Source organism: Telopea speciosissima, chromosome 9 (assembly GCF_018873765.1).
Source record: "Telopea speciosissima isolate NSW1024214 ecotype Mountain lineage chromosome 9, Tspe_v1, whole genome shotgun sequence".
NCBI classification, from domain to species: domain Eukaryota; kingdom Viridiplantae; phylum Streptophyta; class Magnoliopsida; order Proteales; family Proteaceae; genus Telopea; species Telopea speciosissima.
The window spans coordinates 17,235,784-17,251,338 of record NC_057924.1 but is presented as its reverse complement, the minus strand read 5'-3'; the positions used below and the strand labels follow the sequence as shown (position 1 = coordinate 17,251,338).

Sequence of the window (15,555 nt, the reverse complement as noted above, 5' to 3'; positions counted from 1 at the left end):
TAACCTTGTCCTTACCAGAACAAATGGTATAGGAATCATAATAATGAGACGTACTAGTCATGTAGTTCGTGGCACCCGAGTCAATGACCCAAGACTGGGCGGCAGTAAAAGCTGAGGATGATGAGGATCCAGCCATACTAGATGTAGAAGATGTGCTCAACTCTGATACAACCCTGCGAACCACTGCATCCATAAAGGTGGAGTCATCGTGTGGGGCATCAACATCAGTCGCCGCTGCGGAATGAGCTCGAGCTCCCCCTCCACGGCCACCACGACCACGCATACCAGGTGGACGACCATGGAGAGACCAACACCTATCCTTGGTGTGTCCAGTGCGACCACAATGATCACATTTAAATCTGTCTCGCCCAACTCCACTAGCACCAACTGTCTCCACAGTACTAGCTTTCTCACGGTTAGGCCCTGGTCCTCTACCACCTCCACGGGTGTCTCGAACAGAACTAGAATTGAGGGCTGACCTGTCAGATGGTGCTGGTGGTGGTGCCATAGTAAGTCGCCTGGTCTCTTCACTCTGTAAGTAACTACAGACTTCACTAAGAGAGGGAAGGGGAGACCGGCCCAACAACTAGAGTCTAACTGGCTCATAGTCAGAGTTCAAACCACTAAGCAAAGAGAAGACACGCTCTTTTTCAAGAGTCAGATACACCTTGGCTTCATCCTCTGGGTTGGTTAAATGAAGGTCTCTGTAATGATCATACTCTTCCACAAGACTAAGGAACGCACTGTAGTACTCAGAAATAGTGCTGTCACCCTGTTTCAATGAGTCGATTCGTTGATGGAGCTGATAGACCTTGGCAGTGTCACCCACTCTGTCAAAGGCCACAGAGACACTGTCCCAAATAGCTTTGGCGGTTTCCTTCCTTATAAATCTTCTCCCAATCTCGGGCTTCATGGAGAAGATCAACCAGGTCATAACAGTAGAATTTTCGGTCTCCCATTTATCAAAGGCCGGTGAACCAGCTGTGGGAGCGTTGATAGCACTTGTTATATATCCAAGCTTTCCCTTACTCCTGAGAGAAAGTCTCACAGAGTGTGACCAATCCAGGTAATTAGTACCATCAAGCTTCACAAAAGAAATTTGTTGATGAGTACTCTCATAAGCCAACTGAGGGACAACAGTGGGAGGCTGAGAATCAGCAGTACCAAGCACAGATGTATCCGAACCAGCCATGATGGATACCAACAATAAACAATACCACCAAAGGCAAGTGGGGAGTACACACTCAACCCAAACAAGTAAGAAGTCCTACAAACAGCCTAGGATAGCATACTGCCGAAGCAGTCCTAGCAGCAAATGTCTAAGAGGACTTAAATCAAACACTTCAAGTGCATTAAAACATCAGGCCTCACAGTCTTCAAAGAGTAAAAACAGCTTACACAAGCTCCAAGATATAGTCATAATCACCTCTCAACCAAACAAGAAGCCCAATATATCCTAAATGGAAGAACAAGAGAAATACAGCAATATCGGGTTTACTTGGGCAGCAAAAAATCACCACAAAACTGAGAACTGCTCAAAGGAAAGTCTCATCCATCAATGGGAAACACAAAGGCCAGAAATAGGACCCCTATACGATCCTAGTGGGCTGCTCCAACAGCCAAACCCATGCTGAAATGGAGCTGAAACATGGTTTAAACCTGCAACTGGCGGAAATCTGGGCAGAATAGCAGTCCAACCAAACTGAGTTATGCTTCAGCAATGCCTTCATCCATCAAGGAAGCACACATGCAGCATAGAAAGGACCCTTGTACGATCCTATTGAACTATTCGTCTATTCCAAGCTCCAAAAAACTGCTGAGAAAGAGAAGGACATGGCCTACAAGCAGCAGCTGGCGGAAACCTTCAATACAGCTTCAATGGAGCTTCACAGTGGTTCGAAGACCATCTTCAATCACCTAAATGGATTGTAGAAGACCTATTTCATATCTCTTCAGCAAGAGGTTTACATAGGAACCTCTTCCTTAAGATCCTTTGAGTTCTAGGATCTCAAAGAGAGGGAAAAAAATTAGGAAAGGAAGATGATAGGACTCTCAAACCTAAAGCTCTGATACCAAGTTAGATTTTAGGTTTAGGAAATAAGAAGGGAGAAGGAAGAGATTGGAGGAGGAAGAAGATAGCAAGAGAAGAGAGAAGAGAGAAGAGAGTGTTTGGGCTGTAATGTGAATGGAGAGACTTCTCCATTCACCATATATTCATTAATCACAACTAATATGGAATTACATCCACCTCCCTAGGGAGGTAAAAGGGAAATAAAGAAATAAAGAAGAATTACATAATAAGGCAACTAGTGATAGAACTAGTTCCTAAACTACCCCTATTACATGACTTCTAACACTAGGCTCAAGCTGTTCAGGTTTATATACATGCTGAGGGTAAGATGAAATATCTTACCAATGATCCTCCTACTTATGATCTGAAAGACTCAGCGTCTGTAACTACACATGAGGAGTGGATGCATGAAGATTCAATCTTAAAGATATGGTTATGGAACAACATTGAACCCATTATTGCTTCAAATGTTATGTTTCATGCGACTGCTAAGGGGCGGTTTGGAATGATCTTTGTGAAAGCTTTTCCCAAGAAAAGAATCTATCTCGAATCAAGGTTCGAAAAATCGGGTCTCGGAGCCATCTCGGCCCAGCCCAAAACCGAGTTGAGTCAAAATCTCGCCGAGATCTCGGCGAGTTTTTGTAATTTTTTTTTTTTTTGACTCGGAAGCCCATCTCGGTGGGTTTTAGACCTCTTTTAGGTCTGAAAGTTGGTATTCAGCCTATTTTAGGCCATTTAAACACAATGGCACTATCAGATTTTGCAACAACAAAGTCCAAATAGGAGTTTCAGTTAGTGGGAAAGCAGAACAGATACTTACTTATGCTAGAAACCAGGACAAACCCAGGACAAACAGACTTATTTATGCCTAATATCATTTAAGTAATATTATTCATAAATAAGCAAATACCCCCTATTTGAATCCAATAAAAATAGTTAAAAATAAAATTTCAAAAGGAAAATACTTAGTTCAAGAACAAAAGCTGGATATTCGGTAGGTGCAATTTTCAACTTTCTAATGCTTGGGTTTTTCTCAAATCTAAAAATTCTATAAATCTTATTATGGTAAAACATTGCTAAAACCAAAAGTGCGTAAAATATTCATTTGTTTTGATGTCTAAAAACTATTTTCATTGAGCGATTTTGACGTGAATTCACAAGACACGTTAAGTTTGACGAGCAACTCCTTCAATCTAAATAGATTAAGGAGTTATCTACCGTCAAACTATTTAGATCAAGGAGTTATGTACCGGTCAAACTTAATTCGGTGTGCGCGAACACTGTCAAAATCGCTTAATGAAAATAGTTTTTGACATCAAAACAAATGAATATTTTACCGCACTTTTGGTTTTTAGCAATGTTTTACCATAATAAGATTTATGGAATTTTTAGATTTGAGAAAACCCAAGACATTAGAAAGTTGAAAATCGCACCCATCGTCGAATATCCAGCTTTTGTTCTCGAACCGGGGTCGAGTTTTTTTCCTTTTGGAATTTTATTTTTTAACTATTTTTATTGGATTCAAATAGGGGGGTATTTGCTTATTTATGAATAATATTTTAAGTAAATGAAAATGATTTTAGGCATAAATAAGTGTCTGTCTTGTCTGCCTTGGTTCCTGGCATAGATAGGTGTCTGTATACCAAGATTTAGTTGGATTTTAGTTTAAGGATGTAGGTAAGAGAAGAGGAGGAAGATGGTGGAGAGGAAGAGAAGAAGAAGAGAGCAAGAGACTGGAAGAGTAATATTTCGGTTGTAATGGTTGTATGTGTGAGAGAGATTTCCACACATCTATATTACTTCAAAGCCATAAATGAAAGTATTACAACTCACTCCCTAGGGAGCATAGTTGTCATGGTGTCGCCATGGCGTCCTGGCGCTGGAGAGGGTTGTATGGCGACCTACGCCATGGCATCCCTCTTTGATTTCTTCTTCCTGTCTCTCTTTCCCTCTTCGATTTCTTCTTCCTGTCTTCGATTTCTTCTTCCCTCTTCGATTTCTTGTTTCCCTCTTCAATTTCTTTCGATTTCTTCTTTCCCTCTTCGATTTCTTCTTCCTGTCTTCGATTTCTTCTTCCCTCTTCGATTTCTTGTTTCCCTCTTCAATTTCTTTCGATTTCTTCTTTCCCTCTTCGATTTCTTCTTCCTGTCTTCTTTCCCTCTTCGATTTCTTCTCCGATTTCTGAATTTTCTTCTTAAAACTTGAGAAACAATAGAGAAAATAAAACATGGCTTGAGTATACATCTATTAACACATTAAAAATAGAGAAAATAAAAAATAAAACATGGTCGACATGCTCGCCATGGCAACGCCATGGCGGGCGACATGTCGATATATCGATGTGACACCCCTCCACCGACTTGGATCACCGTGACGCCGTGACAACTATGTTAGGGAGGTAAAAGGTAAAAAAGAAGAAAATACAGAATTACTTAATAAGGTAACTAGTAATAAGACTAGTACCAGAACTACCCTTATTACAACTCTGTACACATCTAACACTCCCCCTCAAGCTGGAGAATATATATCATGCATTCCCAGCTTGCTTAGGAGAGTACTAAACTGAGGAGAGGTGAGAGCCTTGGTGAAGATGTCTGCAACCTGATCACCGGTCTTCACAAAAGGAGTACAAATACAGCCAGAGTCTATCTTCTCCTTGATGAAGTGTCTATCAACCTCAATGTGCTTAGTTCGGTCATGTTGGACAGGATTGTGAGCAATACTGATAGCAGTCTTGTTGTCACAGTATAGCCTCATTGGCCCTTTAGTGCCAAATCTCAATTCTTGAACTAGTCTCTTCAACCAAATGAGCTCACACACTCCATGAGCCATAGCTCTAAATTCGCCTCTGCACTAGATCCGCCTCAACATGTTGCTTTTGCTTCTCCATGTAACTAAGTTACCTCCTACAAAGGTACAATAACCCGAGGTAGATCTCCTGTCGTAATGGATCCAGCCCAATCGGCATCGTAAAACCTTCCATTCTTAAGTGATCGTGTTTTGCATACAACAGCATCTTTTCCCTGAGAAGACTTCAAATATCCGAGAATGCGATACACCGCATCCAAGTGGCCACTCTTGGGACATACATGAATTGGCTCACAACTCCCACTGCGTAAGAGATATCTGGGCGTGTCATAGAAAGATAGATAAGTTTCCCCACAAGCCTTTGGTATTTTCCCGCATCAACAAGAGAAGGACCAAAATCTTCTCCTAGTTTGTGATTCTGTTCAATAGGAGAATTTGCCGATTTGCATCCTAACATCCCTGTCTCTGTCAACAAATCAAGAACAAATTTCCGTTGACATATGTTGATTCCTCTCTCGGTCCTTGATACCTCAATGCCTAAGAAGTACTTCAAGGGACCTAGATCTTTGATTTCAAACTGTTGAGCCAAGGAGATTTTTAGTCTTTTAATCTTAGCCAGATCATCTCCAGTGACTACAATATCATCAACATATACTATGAAGGCTGTAATGGTACCATCTCCCCGCTTGGTAAAGAGAGTGTGATCAGATTGACTCTGGGAATACCCATCCTTTAGAATAGCCTGTCGGAAGCGCTCAAACCATGCCTTTGGTGACTGTTTGAGACCATATAGGGCCTTTTTGAGGAGACACACTTTCCCTTTAGCTGAAGGCATTTTGAAGCCTAGTGGAGTTTGCATGTACACTTCCTCTTCCAAGTCCCTATGAAGGAAGGCATTCTTCACATCTAACTGATATAGTGGCCAATCTTTATTGGCAACCAAGGATAATAGGACTCTTATAGATTTGTGCTTAGCTACATGAGCAAATGTCTCCTGATAGTCAATCCCATAAACTTGACTGTACCCCTTGGCTACTAACCTTGCTTTGTATCTCTCAACTGTCCCATCTGACTTATACTTAATTGTGTAGACCCATCTGCATCCAACTGGGACACGTCCCCTTGGAAGGTCCGCCAATTGCCAAGTACCATTCTTTTCAAGGGCCATCATCTCCTCGGACATGGTTTTTCTCCACTTTGGGTCAGACATAGCATCAACAACATTCCTGGGAATAGAAGCAGTAGAGAGAGCAGTAACAAAGGCAAGACCTTTAGGAGAAAGAGCATCATAGGAAATAAATTGGGCTATAGGATTAGTACAGGCTCGTTTCCCTTTTCTAATAGCAATGGGAAGGTCTAAGTCAGATGGAAGGGAAGGAATATCACCTGATTGAGGAGGCTCAAGATGTGGATCTGGATCCAAAGAGGACTCTTGGTAGGTCTTCTTTCTTTCATTATGCAAGCCTTCACCTCTCTTGTAGGTAATATGGTAATCCTTATCCTTACCAGTATCATTGTCAACATCCGGATCTGTATTCACATCTACACCCACAGCCCTGTGCTTACCAATGTCAAGTATAAAGGGAGAGATAGGTAAGGAGGAATGAAGGAGATCAGCAGCCTGTTCACTACCACAATTCTCCCTCTGAAGAGGATGCTGAGAGGGTGCAAAGAAAGGGATAGACTCAAGGAAGGTCACATCTTTGGAGATGAAACACTTGCAAGAAGAGAGATGATAGCACTTGTAACCTTTGGTAGTAGAGGAGTACCCAAGAAAGAGACACTTGAGAGCTTTGGGAGCAAGTTTAGTGCAATGTAATTTATTAACATGCACATAACAAATACATCCAAAGACTTTAGGAGGAAGAGAGAAAGCAGAGACTGTAGGAGATAGAATGTCCAAGGGAGATTTGTGGTCAAGAAGTTTAGTAGGCATGCGATTGATGAGGAAGGAGGCCAAAAGAAGAGCCGTAGACCAGAAGGTCTTGGGGATATGCATGCCAAACAAGAGACTACGGGTGACCTCCAATAGATGGCGATTAGACATCCAAATATGGCCATACAAAAGAAAATTTTCGCTCTCTCACCTACTTACAGTGTGTGGGGTGGTGGTGGCACCATTTAGCCCAGGCAAGTTGCTGGTAGTGCAGGAAATAATCATGGCAATGGAATCTTCACGGGTGCAAACAGCTTCTTGAAGAGCATTCCATCCGTGCTCAATTTGTTGGCTTTAATCAACACCGGTGGCCATTAGGATCTCAGTAGAGATGGGATCAAAGTCAGACAACAAGGTGGAGTGGTGTCTCATGCCCATGACGGTGAATTGCAGTAGAGACAATATAAGCATGGATCTCGGCAGTTATGGATTCAGCTTCGGTGGTGACCTCACCTGGGCCTTAGGGAGAGTTGGGAGGGTGGAGACAATCCTCTATAGTTTATCCCTCTTCTATTTCCAATTAGATATATAGCCTTCATCTTTGGTGGAATCGAATCTCTGAAGCTTATGCAACTCAGAAAAAACCCCAAAAAGCCGAACTTGAAAGCTAGATTAACTTCTTTCTCCTTAGAGTTTCTTAGCATTCCCAGGTTTCTGCACACCAAGAAACAAGACCAAGAACCCAAAACAGAGAAATTTGATATTTCTTAGTCCAAGCTATACTTCTAATTGTTCAAAGTTCAAACAGTTCCAATGGGACCAAAATGGACCACCTAACTCCACTTATAAAGCCTGAAATCAGCTAACCGTATTTTATAGTTCTTCCCCCTACTCTGTCGCAAACACAGTGAGAAGAAAATCCAAGTCTCAACAACTGAAATGAGCTAAAAGTCACCCGGGAGACACCTGAACTTAAATCTTCACAGCATAGACTTCACTCTGTCGGTGTAATAATGGATTTCTAGAGAGTCTGAATCGGCAGAACAGTGTAAAATCTCAGATCACCTCAAAGACACCCAGAGATAAGAGAACACAACCTTATTGTAATCTTCAACAAACATGGAATCATAGGTACAGTATTCCATTACCAGATTCTCACAAATATTGGAATCTCAAACAGTGAAATAAACCTATACAGAAAATTTGCTAACACTGAAGAGTACCTGGATGACTGAAATCTATAATCTGAGACCGATCAATGAGCATCACAAAGCTCTGCTTCTCCTTCTTCACTCCCTCTTTGGAATGAGCTTCCAAAAGGCAAAAGGGAGATCGAGGATCAGCGCATGACATTCGATCCGATCACGCCATTAATGCTGATAGAGAGGAAATGAAATGAACAGACTCCAATGCCAATCAAGGATACCTTAAGAACGAAATGTCCACTCCCCATGCCATTTCACTCTCTCCCAATTCCATTGAATTTGTCCACTTCTAAGCCAATCTGCTCTACGAGGCTTCCAATGATAGTAAGGGTTATAAGGAGGTTGCACAGGAGTGTGAGCACGCTCTTGATACAGAATATGGTCGATCCCTCAGAGGAAAGCTTGCAGGATGAGAGGCAGCAGAAATTGTCCACCGGAGGTTGCGAAGAAGGGGTCGGACAGGGATTGCAGAGTGGGTGGCTCACAATAGAAGGGAAGGCAGGAATGATAGGCCGTGAGAAGATGTCAGAGAGAGGCTGCAGGGGTGGGGTGCAATCAGAGGAGTTCAGATCTGCTACCCACATGGGAACGGGTGGGGACAGATCTGAACCTTCATGGGGATGTGGGACCCACCTCTAGGGTGTGGGTCCCACACCCCATGGAGGGGTCAGATCTGTCCCCATCCATCCCCATGTGGGTAGCTGATCCGGATTCCAATCAGAGGGGCAGTGGGAGAGGAGAGTGGAACAGGGGTATTTAGGGATTTAGAATTAGTATGGAGTGGTGAAAGTTTGCTTTTCTAGAAATCAGAAATGAAACTTTGAGTAGTAACAAGTATATGGGAGTGGTGGTGGTGATGATGATGATGACAATAATGACAATAACGTTGGCAATAACAATTATAACAATAACAACAACAATAATAATGATAATGATAATAATAATAATAATAATAATAATAATAATAATAATAATAATAAGGGGCGTTGTTCTTTGTGCCGCAGCGCAGGCTGTGCCCAGGCACATGGGTGTTAGAGTTGATAGTAAATATGTATCAGGGGAAGTTCAGGAACTAGACTTCTAACTAGTTCCCTTATTATGTATTTTTAACTTTTTATGTCTTTTTACCTTTAACCTCTCTGGGGAGGTGATTGTAATACTTTTAGTAATTCTATTTGAGCAATATAGGTGGGTTGGAGAAGTCTCTCTAACACACACAACTTTCAACCGTAACTCTCTCTTCTTCCCTCTCTTGTCTCCTTCTTCTCTAACATCTTCCTTCCTTCTCCATTGTTTCCCTAATCTGAAACTCAACTTGGTATCAGAGCAGGTTGGTTTGAGAGTCGTATTTGGTTGCTCTTCTCTATTCTTTTCTTCTCTTTGGAATCCTAGGATTCAAAGGGTTTCAAAGAGAAGTTACCAATGTAAAAAATCTGTGGTATAGAAGTATGAAATAGGTTGGAAATAACCTACTCAGCTGTTTGGAGGTGTTCTTTGAGCTTGGTAGAAGCTATTATGAAGTTTTGAAGCCATTCCATCACCTGCAACTATTACCGCCAGACTTCAAGTTCGAGCCCCTGGTTCTCTCTCTCTCGGCCTTGGTTTCACCTTGGAATGGCTCCATAGAATCGCCCAAGGGTGTTCTTTTCATCCCATCTGGCCTTGGTTTCAATCTTCCACTCTTCGCTGAGCAGTACTCTCTTTCGTGGAATCTCTGTTTTTGCCAGGTAATATCGGGACTGCAATTTCTCTGCTCCTCTTGTTTCCGGACTGCTATGTATTGCTGCCTTTGCTTGAGAAATGTTTAACATCAGCCTGTGTGAGGGCCTTGAGATTGTTTCAGATATGTTATTTCTTGGTGAATGCTAGGGTGAAGCCCCTTTTTCCTGTTTTTTCCTTTACTTGAGCCTCTACAGGCTGCCTTTACTTGCTGGTTCTGTGTTATCAGACCTGTTTGGAAGTTTTTTTTATTATTTGGGTAGAGTGTGTACTCCCCACTTGAACAATGGCTGATTCTGAGATTTCGGGACCTGGTATAGCTGAATCACAGCCTGTCCCTTCTCCTCAATTTGCCTATGAAAGCACACAGTTTCAGCTTTCCTTTGTGAAACTTGATGAGACAAATAACTTGGACTAGTCACATTCCGTGAAGCTTTCCCTTAGGAGCAAGGGGAAGCTTGGGTACATCACAGGTGCTATCAAGCCTCCAGAGCCGAATGCACCTACTTATGAGAAATGGGAGACTGAGAACTCTACAGTCATGACATGGTTGATCTTCTCCATGAAGCCTGAGATTGGGAGAAGATTTATAAGAAAGGAGACTGCCAAGGCCATCTGGGATAGTGTCTCTCAGGCCTATGACAGAGTGGGTGACTCGCCAAAGTGTATCATTTGCACCAAAAGATTCATTCCATGAGGCAAGGGGACAGAACTATCTTTGAGTACTATAATGCCTTCCTTAGTCTTTTGGAAGAATATGACCACTACCGGGACCTCCATTTGACTAACCCGGCGGATGAAGCGAAGGTGTATCAGACCTTTGAAAGGGAGCGGGTGTTCACTTTACTTGGTGGTCTGAACCCAGACTATGAACCCATCCGGCTCCAACTCTTAGGCCGATCTCCTCTTCCATCTCTTAGTGAGGTCTGTAGTTACCTACAGAGTGAGGAGACTCGCCGTGTCACTATGGACTCCACATCAGCATCATCTCATGACAAGTCAGCTCTCAATTCCAGTTCTTTTCGAGACACCCGTAGGGGTAGTAGAGGCCAAGGGCCCAATCGTGAGGCAACCAGTGTAGTAGAGACAATTGGTGCCAGTGGAGTTGGGAGAGACAGGTTTAAATGTGATCACTGTGGGAGAACTGGGCACACCAAGGATAGGTGTTGGTCCCTTCATGGTCGCCCCCCTAGCACACGTAGTCGTGGTGGTCGTAGAGGGGGAGCTCGAGCTCACTCCGAGACGACTGAGGCAGATGCTCCACAGGATGATCCTATCTTGATTGACACAGTCCGCCGGATTATATCCCAGTTGAGCACATCTCCTGCATCTACCGTGGCCAGCTCATCTTCGTCCTCAGCCTTGCAGGTCTCCGCTACAGCCTCTACTGCAGCCCAGTCTTGGGTCATTGACTCTGGTGCCACTGACCACATGACTGGTATGTCCTCTACTTATGATTCCTATACCATTTGCTCTGGTAAGGATAAAGTCAGGATAGCTGATGGATCCCTTTCCTCGATATCTGGTAAAGGTAGTATCCTTGTTACCTCCTCTATTTCCCTTACCTCAGTTCTTCATGTTCCTAACCTTGCTGTTAACCTTTTATCTGTAAGTCACTTGACTAAATCCCTCAACTGTTGTGTCACCTTTTTTCCTTCTCACTGTCTCTTTCAGGATTTGGTGACGAAGAGGATTATTGGTAGCGGACGTGAGGAGAAAGGCCTTTACCTTTTTGATCCTAGTGTACCCACAGCTCAGTCCTATGTGTGTGGACGTGATGATAGTAGTTCAGCGGAGTCTGTTATGTTATGGCATCAGCGTCTAGGCCATCCATCTTTTGTTGTAATGAGGAAACATTTACCTTATTTTCTTCTGTTGCATCTTCCCATGTTTTTGAATGTGAACCATGTATGTTGGCCAAACATTGTCGCTCCTCTTATCTATATCATGGTAATAGAACTGCTGCTCCTTTCCATATTATACATACTGATGTTTGGGGACCTTCTCCCACTACTTCTTTATTTGGCTTTCGTTACTTTGTCTCTTTTGTTGATGATTTTTCTCGTGCCACTTGGACTGTTCTTCTGAAAAATAAGAGTGATGTTTGTGAGGCATTTCATAATTTTTATCAAATGATCCTTACTCAGTTTGATACTCGTATCAAAGTTGTCCGGTCTGATAAAGGGGGAGAATATATGTTTAGTGGTCTCCAAGCTTTCTTTACTAAGAATGGCATTCTCCATCAGTTAGCGTGTGTTGACACACCCCAACAAAATTGGGTTGCTGAGAGGAAAAATCGCCATTTATTGGAGGTCACCCATAATCTCTTGTTTGGTATGCATGTTCCCAAGACTTTTTGGTCGGCTGCTCTTATCACTGCTTCTTTCCTCATCAATCGCATGCCAACCAAACTTATTGGTTTCAAATCTCTCTTAGACATCTTATCTCCATAGGTTTCTGCTTTCTCTCTTCCTCCTAAAATCTTTGGCTGTGTTTGTTATGTGCATGTTAACAAATCACATCGCACAAAACTTGATCCCAAAGCCCTCAAGTGTCTTTTTCTTGGCTACTCTTCTACTTTTAAAGGTTACCGGTGCTACCATGCTTCTTCTCGCCAGTGCTTTACCTCTAAAGATGTCACCTTCCTTGAATCTGTTCCTTTTTTTGCCCCATCTCAGCATCCTCTTCAGGGGAGAATTGTGGGAATGAACAGGCTGCTGATTCTCTCCATTACCCACTACCTATCTCTCCCTTCATGTTTGACATTGGGAAGTCTGTGAATCGGATGATGTGCATCGATTCGGTGGTTACGAACGCCAGTGGTCCTAGTAAGGAGAAAGATTACCACATTACATACGAAAAGGTGAAGGCTTGCATAATGAAAGAAAGAAGACCTACCAAGAGTCCTCTTTGGATCCAGATCCACAACCTGAGATCCACTCTTCTAACTCAGGTGATCTCCCTTCTCCTTCTTTATGTGATTTAGACCTCCCTATTGCTGTTCGCAAAGGGAAAAGAGCTTGTACTAATCCTATAGCCCATTTGTTTCCTATGATGCTCTTTCTCCTAAGTGTCTTGCCTTTATTCTGCCCTCTCTGCGCTTCTACTCCCAAAAATGTTATTGATGCTATGTCGACCCAAAATGGAGACAAGCTATGTCGAGGAAATGATGGCACTTGAGAAGAATGGTACTTGGAAATTGGTGGATCTTCCTAAGGGACGTGTCCCTGTTGGATGCAGATGGGTCTACACAATCAAGTACAAATCTGATGGGAGTGTTGAGAGATACAAAGCAAGGTTGGTGGCTAAGGGATACAGTCAAGTCTATGGAATTGACTATCAGGAGACATTTGCTCCGGTTGCCAAACACAACTCAATTAGAGTTCTTTTGTCATTGGCTGCCAATAAAGAATGGCCATTATACCAGTTGGATGTGAAGAATGCCTTTCTCCATGGGGATTTGGAAGAGGAAGTGTACATGCAAACTCCTCCAGGCTTCAAAATGCCATCAGCTGAAGGGAAGGTGTGTCTCCTCAAGAAGGCATTATATGGTCTCAAACAGTCACCAAAGGCATGGTTTGAGCGTTTTCGGTAGTCCGTTTTGAAGAATGGATATTCCCAGAGCCAAGCTGATCATACTCTCTTTACTAAGAGGGGCCATGGTACCATTTCAACCCTTATTGTTTATGTTGATGATATTGTGGTCACAGGAGATGATATAGTTGAGATAGATAACCTGAAGAGTTACTTGGCACGACAGTTTGAAATTAAAGACTTGGGTCCCTTGAAGTATTTCTTAGGCATTGAAGTATCAAGGACCAAGAAAGGAATTAATATATGTCAACGGAAGTTTGTTCTTGACTTGTTGACAGAGATTGGAATGTTGGGCTGCAAACCAGCCAATTCTCCTATTGAGCAAATCATAAACTAGGAGAAGATTGTGGTTCTTCTCTAGTTGATGCGGGAAAGTACCAAAGGCTAGTGGGGAAGCTTATCTATCTTGCCATGACACGTCCAGATATCTCCTATGCAGTGGGAGTAGTGAGCCAATTCATTCATGCTCCCAAGAGTGGCCACTTGAATGCCGTGTACCGTATTCTTAGATATTTGAAGTCTTCTCCAGGGAAAGGATTGTTGTATGCCAGACACAACCACTTGAAAGTGGAAGGTTTCACAGATGCTGATTGGGCTGGCTCCATTACAGACAGGAGATCCACTTCCGGTTATTGCACCTTTGTAGGGGGTAATTTGGTTACATGGAGAAGCAAAAAACAGCATGTTGTAGTTAGATCCAGCGCAGAGGCAGAATTTAGAGCTATGGCCCATGGAGTTTGTGAACTTATATGGTTGAGAAGACTTGTTCAGGAACTGGGATTTGACACTGAAGGTCCTATGAGACTCTACTGTGATAACAAGGCAGCCATCAGTATTGCCCACAATCCTGTTCAACATGACCAAACCAAGCACATAGAGGTTGATAGACACTTCATCAAGGAGAAGATAGACTCTGGCTGCATTTGTACTCCCTTTGTGAAGACGGTGATCGGTTGGCGATATCCTCACCAAAGCTCTTGGTTCTCCTCGCTTTAATATCCTTAAGCAAGTGAATGCATGATATATATTCTCCACTTGAGGGGAGTGTTAGAGTTGATAGTAAATATGTATCGGGGTAGTTCAGGAACTAGACTTCTAACTAGTTCCCTTATTATGTATTTTTAACTTTTTATGTCTTTTTACCTTTTACCTCCCTAGGGAGGTGATTGTAATACTTTTAGTAATTCTATTTGAGCAATATAGGTGGGTTGGAGAAGTCTCTCTAACACACACAACTTTCAACCGTAACTCTCTCTTCTTCCCTCTCTTGTCTCCTTCTTCTCTAACATCTTCCTTCCTTCTCCATTGTTTCCCTAATCTGAAACTCAACTATGGGGTGGGCGCAATGACCATCCTGCCCCTTGAGTGGCAGGCCCATGTGCTTGGGCGCAGCCTGCGCTGCGGCAGAGAACATTCTCCCTAATAATAATTACTATTATTATTATTATTATTATTAGGAAAAATTACGTACCCCTCCCCTATTCTTTGCCCTAATTACATGTTCCTCCCCTTAGTTTTCCCACCTCACATACGATTCCCTTGTAGTTTTTGAAAAATTACTAATTTCTCCCCTACCGTTGGCATCTATCTGTTAAGTGCTGATGTGGCGTAGTTAGAGTTTTTATAATGCCCAAACTAACCCTAAGTCCTTATGAGATGACCCTTTTACCCTTTTGATTAAAAACGATTTTCATCCTCTCTTTCTTCTTCTTTTTCTTCCTGTAACCCCACCCACCCCCACCCCTCTGCAATCCCGCCCCATTGTCGACTGCATCGCTGACTTCGCTGCCACTTCCCTCGGTGATCAAGATACCCCATATCTCTGCATCTTCAAAGTTAGCCAAAGCTAGGCCATCCAAAAAGAAAGAAAACCAAGCACAGAGCTGAGATCCCTCTGCAAAAAAAACTCACAAACCCATCTGACTTTTTTCATTTCTAATAAAAACCCTACTCTCCAAACCACTCAAGAAACCAGCCATGATTTGAGCGAGGCCTCCTGCAGATGGGTTTTATCGCAAAACCCTTTTGCCTCCTCTCTTTACTCTATTCCTCTTAGCAATATATACACAAAGATAATCCATCCATTGACTATGAAGCTTAACTAATTACCATATAATTTTCTCCACCGAGCAAAGTAAGGTAAGACAGTTGAATGGATGTTATGGGTTTCATTTACAGTTTCAAAAAGAGAATCTTTATCCTTTTTTCACATATCTTCAATATTCCTCAAAGGGAAATTTGATTTTGGACCTCCAAAACCATTCTTTCAAGCCTTTTACACG

At 42.6% G+C, this 15,555-nt stretch overlaps 1 long non-coding RNA gene across 1 annotated transcript; it reads right to left on the bottom strand.

Annotated features, from left to right (window-relative positions):
• Window positions 1–1,520: 1,520 nt before the first annotated feature.
• LOC122640551 lies at window positions 1,521–15,313 on the bottom strand. Its single transcript, XR_006329690.1, has 3 exons — window positions 15,198–15,313; window positions 2,517–2,532; window positions 1,521–1,531 (listed from the first exon to the last, which is right to left on the bottom strand). It is a non-coding gene; the product is annotated as an uncharacterized LOC122640551 (long non-coding RNA).
• Between the last annotated feature and the right edge of the window lie 242 nt (window positions 15,314–15,555).